This window comes from Myotis davidii, unplaced genomic scaffold, assembly GCF_000327345.1.
Source record: "Myotis davidii unplaced genomic scaffold, ASM32734v1 scaffold651, whole genome shotgun sequence".
NCBI lineage: Eukaryota > Metazoa > Chordata > Mammalia > Chiroptera > Vespertilionidae > Myotis > Myotis davidii.
The window spans coordinates 2,144,693-2,155,419 of record NW_006283994.1 but is presented as its reverse complement, the minus strand read 5'-3'; the positions used below and the strand labels follow the sequence as shown (position 1 = coordinate 2,155,419).

The following is a 10,727-nucleotide window of genomic DNA, read 5'->3' as shown; positions in this document are numbered from 1 at the left end:
ACAGTGCAGCCACAGTTATGTTCAGAATCACCTGAAGACTGAAGTCAGGAGCCTGCTGCAGTTCAGATGAGAGGAAATGGGAGGAGAGAGGAGTTTACTGACAATAATCGAGGCCTAGTGACTGGGTGAAGAGGCTGGGACAGGACGAAGGAAAGGGAGGCGTCCAGGGTGACTCCCTGCTTCTGCTTCCTGTGATGACACACATGGAGGGGCAGCAGTTGGGGGTGAAGTGACTTGGTGACTGAGGAAGTGGCATGGCCAGAAGATAGTTGGACACGGATCTATTTGGAGCTCAAGGAGGGAGGTCAGTGAGCTAGTGGATGTGAGCAGCGGCCAAGGGAGAGCCAGGAGGGAGGGTCCAGGAGGGAGGGTCTAGGAGGGAGGGCCCAGAAGGGAGGACCCAGAAGGGAGGGCCCAGAAGGGAGGATCCAGAAGGGAGGGCCCAGGAGGGAGGATCCAGAAGGAAGGGTCCAGGAGGGAGGATCTAGAAGGGAGGGCCCAGGAGGGAAGGCCCAGAAGAGAGGGCCTGGCAAGTGCGATGAAAGTGAAGAGAATGTTAGCTCAACATTACCAGGAAGAAGGGATTGCAATGGGCCAAGAGGGAAAGTTTGCTGCCTCCCATGGGTAACATCAACAGAGGATGAGGATTCTAGTCCCAGCTCCTTCCCAGAGAAAGGCCACGGAACAACGTAAGGTGTCAGGCATTTGCCTACCAGACACAGAGTACTCCCTGCCTAATTTCATGACCTGGATGAGGATCAGAACAATGGTCAAGTGTCAAATCTATAATAATAAAAGCATAATGCTAATTAGATTGGACATCCTTTCGGATGACCTTCAGGATGAAGCCGGGGCTGTGAGGAAAGCCAGGGTCCCAGGTGCCAGAGGGAAGCCGGTGCCGGCAGCTGGGGGAAGGCCTGCTCTTGCATGAATTTCGTGCATCGGTCCTGCAGTCCAATATAAAAATGCAAAGCTACAATGTAACCTGATCACAGGCCAGTGCAACCTGACAGTGAACATTTAGCATCATCCTCCCGCTTGCTTGAAATCTAGCACCTTCGATGCTAAGCCATCATGGTGCTTCGATTCTGCTTGCCATTCAAAGCAGTGCCAACTATCATCAGTGAGTCCAGCTCGGCAGGAGCGGGCAAGGCTGCAGAGTCAGAAACTCGCTTTCCCAAACTTGAGAAGCCCTCTTCTGAAGAAAAGTCATTTCCTCAACCTTAGTCCCATCCAGGCCCACAGAGCAGTTTGAGAAACATCAACTTAGAAACTAACGTTTTATTTTACTAGCATGTTTTTCTCATTAAAAATAATCACTGTAAAATATCTTTATATCTAATAATTTTTAACATTCTCATAAAAATAAGGGACAAATATTTATGGTGTCCATACATTCTTGCTCCTCAGTCATTTCACAAAGTCCTAGATTCCGTTTCAGGAAGCTTGCTCAGGGAGGCTCTTTATTTATGTTATCTACAGGGGCTGTCAGGCAGTGAATAGTGTAAACACAAGACTGCAGGTCTCTTTAAACTACTTGAGAGAACAAATATACAAACAGTTCAAGTACAGAAGTCTCCCCTCATCTGCAGTTTCTTTCTCCACAGTTTCAGTTCTTCTTGGTCAATCTCTATCTGAAAATATTAAAATGGAAAATTCCATCTCACTCTATCTCACCACGTTGGCATTGTGTCATCTCACACCATCACAAGAAGGGCGAGGACGGGACAATAAGATGTTTTGAGAGAGAGAAAGACCACATTCACACAACTCTTATTGCAACTTCTTGTTAATGATAATTCTATTTTATTGCTAGTTATTGCTAATCTCCTACTATGCCTAATTTCTAAATTAAACTTTCTCATAGGCATGCATGTATAGGAAAAAACATAGTATAGGCAGGGTTCGGTACTATCCGCGATCAGGCATCCACTGGAGTTTTGGGTTGTATCCCGCGGATAAGGTGGGGGGGTGGGGGGGGGAGATGACTTTCAGGATTCCAAATCATCCCTGGCTATTTAGAGCAAGGCTTCTTTAAAGCTCTCTGCTAACCAGCAAACTTTGTTGATTTAGCTTCACAGCGATCATCTTCATTTAAAAACGCCTTTCCACACACCCATGTGAGAGCCCCCTGGTATAATTTCCCACCATCTCCAAAGCGTGGGCTATTTTCAGCCGTTAAAGGTGTTTCCTTGAAAACCTGCTGAGACCATCTGCTCTTCCATTTCACTCTTGCCTGGTCAACAGTCTAACTATATTTCCCCCCTATTCCACTAGTTTGCAATTCTCTTTGGTCCTAATGTATACAATATAAAGCAACAGGGTTTGATACTGAATCCTTTTTTAAAAAAATCTGCATTTGAATTGAGTTCACCTTAAAAATTACTGGCCTCAAACCAGCCATGTGTTTCTGAAAAAGTTATCTGTATCTAAGACCATACCCCAAGCTGTAATAAAGCACCTGCAAAGAACAGGGTCTGAATAATAATAAAACCCCAGGCAGTACCAGGTACACAAGTGCTGGCTCCCGATGAGCCTGGGTCTCCTTACGCTATGAAAATCCCCTGGCGATGCCTCGTCCCTGCTGCTGTCACGTGGGTCGCCACAGCATGAACTCTTTAGACAGAAGCTAAGAGGAAATTCAAAACAGATGAAAAACTAATCAACCCACTTACATTCTTGACTAAAATGTGGAAAACTTAATGGGGGAAAAAATTTCCAAATCTTAAAAAAAAAAAAAAATACAAAAAAACAGTCTTTGCTACTTTTGGATGGTGCCATTACCCAAAATGCACCCCGCCTGATGTGTCATGTGACAGAAATTCCAAAGACCCATCTGCCCCCTTAAAAATCATTAAGGACCCCAATAAGCTTTGTTTATGTGGGTTGCAGCTATCAATTTTTGCTCCATTGGAAATTAAAGACCCCATGACTTTTTAAAATATGTATTAAATCATTTTAAATAACATGTATGTATTTTTATTTTTAAGAACTTTCCAAAACAAGAAAAACAGTGGGAGTGGCACTATTTATATTCTTGCAAACCTCTTTTGTGTCTGGCTTCACCGAAGACCCTGGATGCTCACAGCGCTCCTCTATTCAATCTGCGGTGATTCCTTACTTTGGCTGAAGTGCATGAAAAAAATCCGACTTCACACAGATATGCAGTTAGGAAACGGAGGAGTCTCCATAGCCTTGCCAGGTAATGGTGGATCCTCTTATTTGGTGCTCTGGCAAAACTCGACAAGTAATGGTTTCTTAGAGGCCAGTTGCCATGTGAAATCTGAAACCCTGGCGATGAATTTTTCATACTTGGTTACAATAAAACGCACTAGCCTCGCCTTACGCCTTGAATAGATCTTTCACCTGGTGTGACGGTGTAGCGCATGCTCTGTTTATGTAGAATACATTATTTCACTGGTATATGCAGATCTCCTAAGTGTTGACATGCTCCATTATAAAATATTTAAAAATCACATTGGTTTACATTTTATCTGATCTGATGAGTCTTAAACTATTTGGAAGCCGTCCAGCTTACAGTGGCAAAACAACTTTTCCAAAATTCCCATTTTCACTTAAAAGCTAGAATTTGATCATTGGCAACAAATGTCAGTTGTTTCTTGGAGTGACAGGCGCACTTCATTCACGTCTGAGAAAATGACTGCCAAATCCTCTAGGGTTTGTCTGTCAACCTTTCTCTGAAGTACAGATGGTGTCGCAGGAAAAAGGGGGCTAGTTCAGCTCACAGCACAGTCACGAAGCATCCAGTTTTAGGATAGTTATTTTGTCACACATGCTAGTAAACAGATGTATGTTCAAGGGTTAAAGCTAATACAAAAAATACTGAATGTCAACTGTAATAAAAAAATAAAATTCTTTTGGCCAGTGTTACTCAGTGGTTAGAGCACTGGCCTTCCAACCAGAAGGTGAAGGGTTTGATTCCCGGTCAAGGGCAAGTACCTGGGTTGCTGGTTTGATCCCCAATCTCATTAGGGGCATGTGCGGGAGGCAGCCATTCAATGTATCTCTCTCACATCAATGTTTCTCTCTCCCTCTCCCTGCTTCCTTCGGCTCGCTCTAAAAATCAATGAAAAGAATGTCCTTGGGTGGGGATTAACAAAATAATAATAAAATAAAAATAAAAATAGTATTAATTTTTCTTTAGTGTGAAAAATGGAAAATAAAGTTGAATACCCAAAAAAGGGTTGAGATTTTTTTTAAATATATTTTTTATTGATTTTTTACAGAGAGGAAGGGCGAGGAATAGAGTTAGAAACATCAATGAGAGAGAAACATCGGATCAGCTGCCTCCTGCACACCCCCCACCGGGGATGTGCCCGCAACCAAGGCACATGCCCTTGACCGGAATCGAACCCGGGACTCTTCAGTCCGCAGGTCGATGCTCTATCCACTGAGCCAAACCGGTCAGGGCAAAAAAAAAAAAAGGGTTGAGATTTAATAAAAGTAACTATCTCTATTGTTTCATCACGGCCATTTTTATTTTCTTTTAAGTATATTTTTATTGATTTTTTTACAGAAAGGAAGGGAGAGGGATACAGAGTTAGGAACATCGATGAGAGAGAAACATCGATCAGCTGCCTCCTGCACACCCCCGCCACCCCCCCGACTGGGGATGTGCCCGCAACCAAGGTACATGCCCTTGACCGGAATCAAACCTGGGACCCCCCAGTCTGCAGGCCGCCGCTCCATCCATCAAGTGAAACCGGTCAGGGCAATCACGGCCATTTTTAAATAAAACTGATTTTTTTTAACAGCTAATAGTGAGGAAGACAATAACAACCTGTAGTTTGAAGCCAGTGCCTGAGTTATGCCAAGGTGCCCGCGGTCTCAACCACCACTGCTTCTGCACTGTCACTTGCAAATGTCCCCAGGGTGAAAAAGACAATGTCATTATGAAAATAGTTTTGACCTTGTGGACTCTGGGAGAGGGTTTCTAGAACCTCCAGAGGTCCAGGGACCACACTTCACGAACCACTACCATATGACACATATTGTAAATTTCCATTTGAAAGCTGCATATTGCCAAAGATGAAGGAAGCCAGAGAATATGTGACCTAATGGAAAATAATGTTTAATGTATACTAGTAAATGCCTACTATATATAGACTCAACAATTAACTGCATATGGCCAAAAGGACTGCAATGCTGTTCCCAAGCAGCTGCCTACAACCTGACAGGTACCTTTCAAGGACCCTCCTCAAACTTGTCCTGTCACCACTCACTGGGTTCAAACCACACAGAGATTGGTGCCGAGAGGCTGATTAAGCTGCAAAAGCGTGCGAGGAGAGTGCAATTGCATTGGTCCCTATATAACTGCTGTGTCTCAGTGATTTCCAGGGCTGGATTTATGTTCTCCGCTGTGGTTAGGCTCCTTCATGCGCTGGGGACTGAACCAGTGTCAGTATGAACTATGGCATTTGCTCGGGTCCTTGTATCTTCATCAGGGTTCCTACAGAACCATGACGATCAACCAACAAATCCTGCCTTCACATACCAACAACATACGCCCATCAGTCACTGCACAGGCTGGTCTCTCTAGCTCAGTAGATAATGATTATTCTTGGTTATTCAGGAAGTCTTCTGACATCCAACTTTTAAATTCAAATTATGCAAATGAGCTGACATAGGGACTATAGTCAGAAAAGCTAGCTAGTTTCTTTGAGATAAGGAGACCGAAGCCAGCCACAAGAAGCTTTCCTCCAAAATATAGGTCAACTCTGAATGCGGTATCCTGTAACTGAAAAGTGTATTAAGCTGACACTAATTCAAAATCCCTGGAATAAGCCAATCTAGTAAGAAACTGAGTTGCTAAAGTTACCCCCGTGTAAATGTGTAAATGGCTCAGACTCAAGAAAAGGGCCAGCTCACCTGCACAGCAAACCCCTCCCTCTGAGCGGGGTGCCAGGCCAGGGAGGGAAATGTCCCCTCCACGTCACGAGGCCCACTTCCATCTGTGCTGTCTAGACTACGGTTTTAGGGTGCTCTTTATTTTGGGTAAGTTCACTTTCCTAAGGACTTGGACTCTGAGAAGCAGACCTTAAATGCTCCATTTAAACAGACTCCCCTGGGATGATATTACTGGTAGTAGCTTCCTCTTATCTGAGAGAGAAGTGTCAAAAGGTATAGATTTACCCAGAGTAAATGCAACAAAAGCTCCATTTAAAATGTTTTTAAAAAGATCAATTTGGGTCTAAATATTGAAGTGGCTGTATATACAGAAACCCTCCAAAAAAGTTTTATAAAATTTTAGAAACAAAACTATGTCATCACCAATGCCACCTCAAATCCTAGTTCTCAAAATTTTTTAAAAACATATTTTTATTGATTTCAGAGAGGAACGGAGAGGGAGAGGGAGAGAGAGAGAGAGAATCATTGATCAGCTGCCTCCTGCACGCCCCCACTGGGGACCGAGCCCGCAACCTGGGCATGTGCCCTGACCTGGAATCTAACTGTGACCTGGTTCATAGGTGGACGCTCAACCACTGAGCCATGCTAGCCAGGCTAGTTCTCAAATTTTTAACTAAGACTTTAATTAATGTCTATGCACAAACTAAGGATTTTTCTCATACACTGAATTAAAAGCAGAAATACCTACATGTATATTTTCAACATAAAAAGTGTCAAACCTTAAAGTGTTGACAAACCATTACCCAAGGTGACTTCACTGGCTGCCTGCAGAAAGAGCTGATGAAACGTAAAAGGAAGAACCGAGGGTTTATTTTGAGGGGCACAGATCCCTTCTGCCTTGACAGTACACGTAGCTGCAGATTCTGTAAAGTTATATTCGTCTATTATTGGTGAAACAGGTTCCGAGAATTAGGGTGGTGTGTTCCCTGGAACGAAAATGCCAGCTAAAGCCAGAGCTTGTGACGTCATGGACGACACAGGGGCTCCAACATCCGGGCGTCATGGTTGGACAGTCCAGTTAATACCCTGGGTTTTCATTTGAAGGGCAACACAAGCAAAACAGGTTTTACTGCACTCAGAATCCCTTTCAGATGCAAGCCTGCATGCAACTCGGCCATAAAAAAGGCACAAATTCAGGCACAGCGCTGCATCTAGCCACAGTCCCCCCAGGTCTGTTTTGGTTATAAAGATGAAAATACCAAAGAATTATTCTTTGTTCCTGATCCTGTCCAGAACTGCATTCTAAACACAAGAGGTGAGAACAGAAACAGACCCAAGATGAAATAGATGTACGAGCTTAAAATCACATACACACAAAACCTTCCAAAATAGCCGACAGCCTAGGGATGGAGTCAGTGATACAAAGACTGTGGAGAGGCGCACGGATATAAAAAGCTGCGTTTCCATAGCGTTACCACCATAACTATGTTGTGTAAAAGGGCAATAAGGAGGCTGATGCTGGATGTGCGACAAACAGCGGGACGCAGGGCTAATGAGCGCAGGATGCCCTCCGCTCACTGTGCTGCCATGTCACAGCTCAGCCTAAACTGAAAACAGCGGGTAAGAAATAGGACTTGAAGAAAAAGCACCAGATTCTGACTGTCCCGGAGTCCGCGTGGATGAGTCTGGAGGGGAAACTGCTATGGAACATCCTCCTCTGAGAAGCAGCAATAAACTCCGGGCCTATCTCAATGTCCTCAGAACACTGCAGTCCCTCTCGGCTCCCCTCTCTGTTTCTCGGGATACAGTAAAAGCAACAAACAAATGTCTGTCACTGCCCCCAAGATGCTGGGTGAACAGATCATAAGAGTTTCAAGGAAAAACATGTTAAAGAGCACTTACTCTTTTTTCATTAAAAAAAAAACACCACACACAAAATACTAATTGGTCAAATGATCTTAAAGATTCCTCCTCCAGAGAGGCATTGTCACATATCCTAAACAGAGGGGAAAGCCTGAAGAATGATGAGGCTGTAGAAACCCGGTTCAGAAAGCTGGGTCTAAATTGCCATCGTGGTGGCCGGATCAATGGTAATGAAAGATAGACACGGTCACAGAAGCAAAATCATGCTCTTTCTAAGAAAAAACTCTGCCTCCCGGTGACAGCATGCAGGAGGGCTTAGTCAAGTTGTGACTGTCAGATGAATATCTTTCGTGCAAACATTCAGTGTCATCAGTATCTGGCTGCCACCCAGAAGTGGAATGGGCTCATTCACTTCCCGGTTTCCGCGTGTCAGCTGACAGGTGAGGCCAAGTCAGACCTGGTCACTGCCGAGCCTGCTCAGTCAGCAAGGGCCTCGCCTCGTCACCTTCCCCTCCTGGCTGTCCCGCAGCCCTCCAGCCCTGGGGAACTTAACCTTGTCTCTCAAACATCCCACACTGCTTGGCAGGGGATTCTCTCCCCCAGGGCACGAGAGTTCAAGGCCAACCCAAGGACCGAAGAGCAGAGGGGGAGGGAGGGAGGAGCACACCACACAGCACCAGGAGGAACTTCTGAGGCGATCCAAAGACTAAAGAAGAGCAGTGTAGAGGCCAGATTTTTAATGAAAAAAGAAGCCAGATTTTTGAAGATCTGACTTACTTCTAAATTCTGTAAGAACTTCCAGGTGTGTGTTGTGTTGGGAAGGGGTAGGGGTACAAAATATGACAAAAATATCAGAAAAAATAATTGTATAAGCCCTGGCACCTGAAACTTAGTTAACACCCGTGGAAAGGATTTTCCAAAAACACTTAGCAATTAACTCACAATGTTAAGTAAAGAAGGTCCAGCAGACACATAGGGATTGTCCCCCTTTTAAGACAAGGGATCCCACCTCTCAACCCACTGCCACCGGGCATCTGACCTCAAGGACTTGCATGACAGGCGAGGCTGGGCCGCTGGGAAAGCCTCCGGAAGCGGCGCTGGGGCTGAGAGGGGAGCATCAGTCCGGGCATGGAAACGAGGGGAGGCCCCAGGCTGCAGAGAGGTAGGCTGAGCACAGGTGAAAGACAGCGTGACGCTGCTGCACCTGGGAGCTTCCCCCTGGCTGGGGCAAGTCTTTGGGAGGCTGGTTTGGTAAGGTACCCTGTGGAACAGACGTCTTGGCTGAGCATGCAATAGCCAGACCCCGCTGTCCTGGGGTTAGAGCACCTCTGCTCTTAGGAGATCACCTTCCCATCGCCCTTCAGCTAGGGCGTGACCGACTAGACGCCTGGGGGATCTGGGAGTGGCCACTGAGAAAGGTTATCCTCCCTAATACACGCCCCTCCTCCTTCCTTGACATGGTCATAGCTGCTTGTGATGCTCGGAACAGCAGGAACAAAATTTGGCAAGTGCCTGGCTGATGAAATCACTAAACATCAACACCAATCCCAGAATCCCCCTGCCTCCGGACTCCTCAAAATGTGAGCTACTACATGTCCTTGTCATCTAAGCCACTTTTCTTTGGGTCTTCTGTGGCTTTCAGTCTAACCCATACACCCTTGGCTCTTTCCAGTAAGCTGCAATAATCCAGCAGGTTCTGTGCCAGGACTGGAATCAGAGTGGAGGAGAACAGTGGTGTTTTAATGGAGGTAAATAAAAGGCGAGGCGGAGTGCATGAGTGTGGGACCAGCCTAGCCTTGGAACTAGGGAAAGTGATGTGGAGGCCGAAATTAACGAGGATAGGTAAAGCCAGCAGGCAAATCAGGAGAAGTGAGGCTAGAAGGTGAGGGGGGAGGACATCCCAGGCAGAGGGACGAGAATGTGTGAGGGCCCTCGGAAGGAAAGAACGCTGCAAATGGAAGGAAATGAGAGCAGTTCCTCGAACCGGGAGTGTGAAGACAAAGGGAAAGAATAGTGTGACGAGGAGACAGGCGGAGGCTGATCATCGGCCTTGAAGGCCGCAGCCGGGATTGCAGAAGACTGGTGACTTCAGAACCGGTGGCGAGTGTTGGCCAGCTAATACAATCCCCCCTTCTCTCTCACACCCTTCTGTGGCTTCCAGCCTGTTTTAAATTTATTTAATGAGGTTCAGCGTGGTGCCAATGAAAATCCCCACAGGTTTTTCTTGGAGAACGTAACTCGGAGGTTTAAATGGAGTTGCACGGGTCAAGCAGTAGCCAAAACACTCTTGCAGGAGAACGAGGTGGGGGTTCGCGCCACACCGGATGCTGACTTACTGTAAAGTTAACGAAGAGGTTGTGTCGTGTTGGCCAGGACAGAAAACAAGGTACAGTGGGGCCTTGACTTACGAGTGTCCCGACTAACGAGTTTTTTGAGATACCAGCTGTCTCTCTCGGCTGATTTTTTGCATTGAGTTGATAGAGTAGTTTGAGTTAACAAGCTCCTTAACGAGCTCGGTCTCGGAAGAAATTAAACTCGTAAGTCAAGGCCCCACTGTAAATGCAAGGACCAGAAAGACCGGGAACAGGGCCCTACAAAAAGAAGACTCTTGGAGAGAAGAGAGGCTGCCATGAAGGCATGGGCTCCAATGGCCGCCCGGGGTCTGGAGCTGGATGAACTGGCCCTTTGACATGCCAGCCATGTCACATGAAGAAAGTTACTTACTCTGTCTTTCTGGTGTTGTTTTCTTAAATCTCAAAACGGGGATGCAAGCAGGATCTATTGGTAGGGTGACTATAAGAATTAAACACGTTATCTCATGCTTGGAACACTGCTTGGTACCTGGTAAGCCCTCGGTAAGTGTTGATGCTGCCATCAGCACACAGGTCGACGGGGACGGGCCTTCCAAAAAGACGTGTTGGGATAACTGTGTAATGATTGGATAAAATGAAGTCAAATCTTTATTTCTTAAGATATATAAGAACTGATTCCAGATA

At 45.8% G+C, this 10,727-nt stretch overlaps 1 long non-coding RNA gene across 1 annotated transcript; it reads left to right on the top strand.

Annotated features, from left to right (window-relative positions):
* The first annotated feature begins 7,896 nt into the window (after nt 1-7,896).
* LOC107184134 lies at nt 7,897-10,116 on the top strand. The gene is made up of 4 exons (XR_001514957.1): nt 7,897-8,519; nt 9,199-9,311; nt 9,404-9,479; nt 9,636-10,116. It is a non-coding gene; the product is annotated as an uncharacterized LOC107184134 (long non-coding RNA).
* The last annotated feature ends 611 nt before the right edge of the window (nt 10,117-10,727 follow it).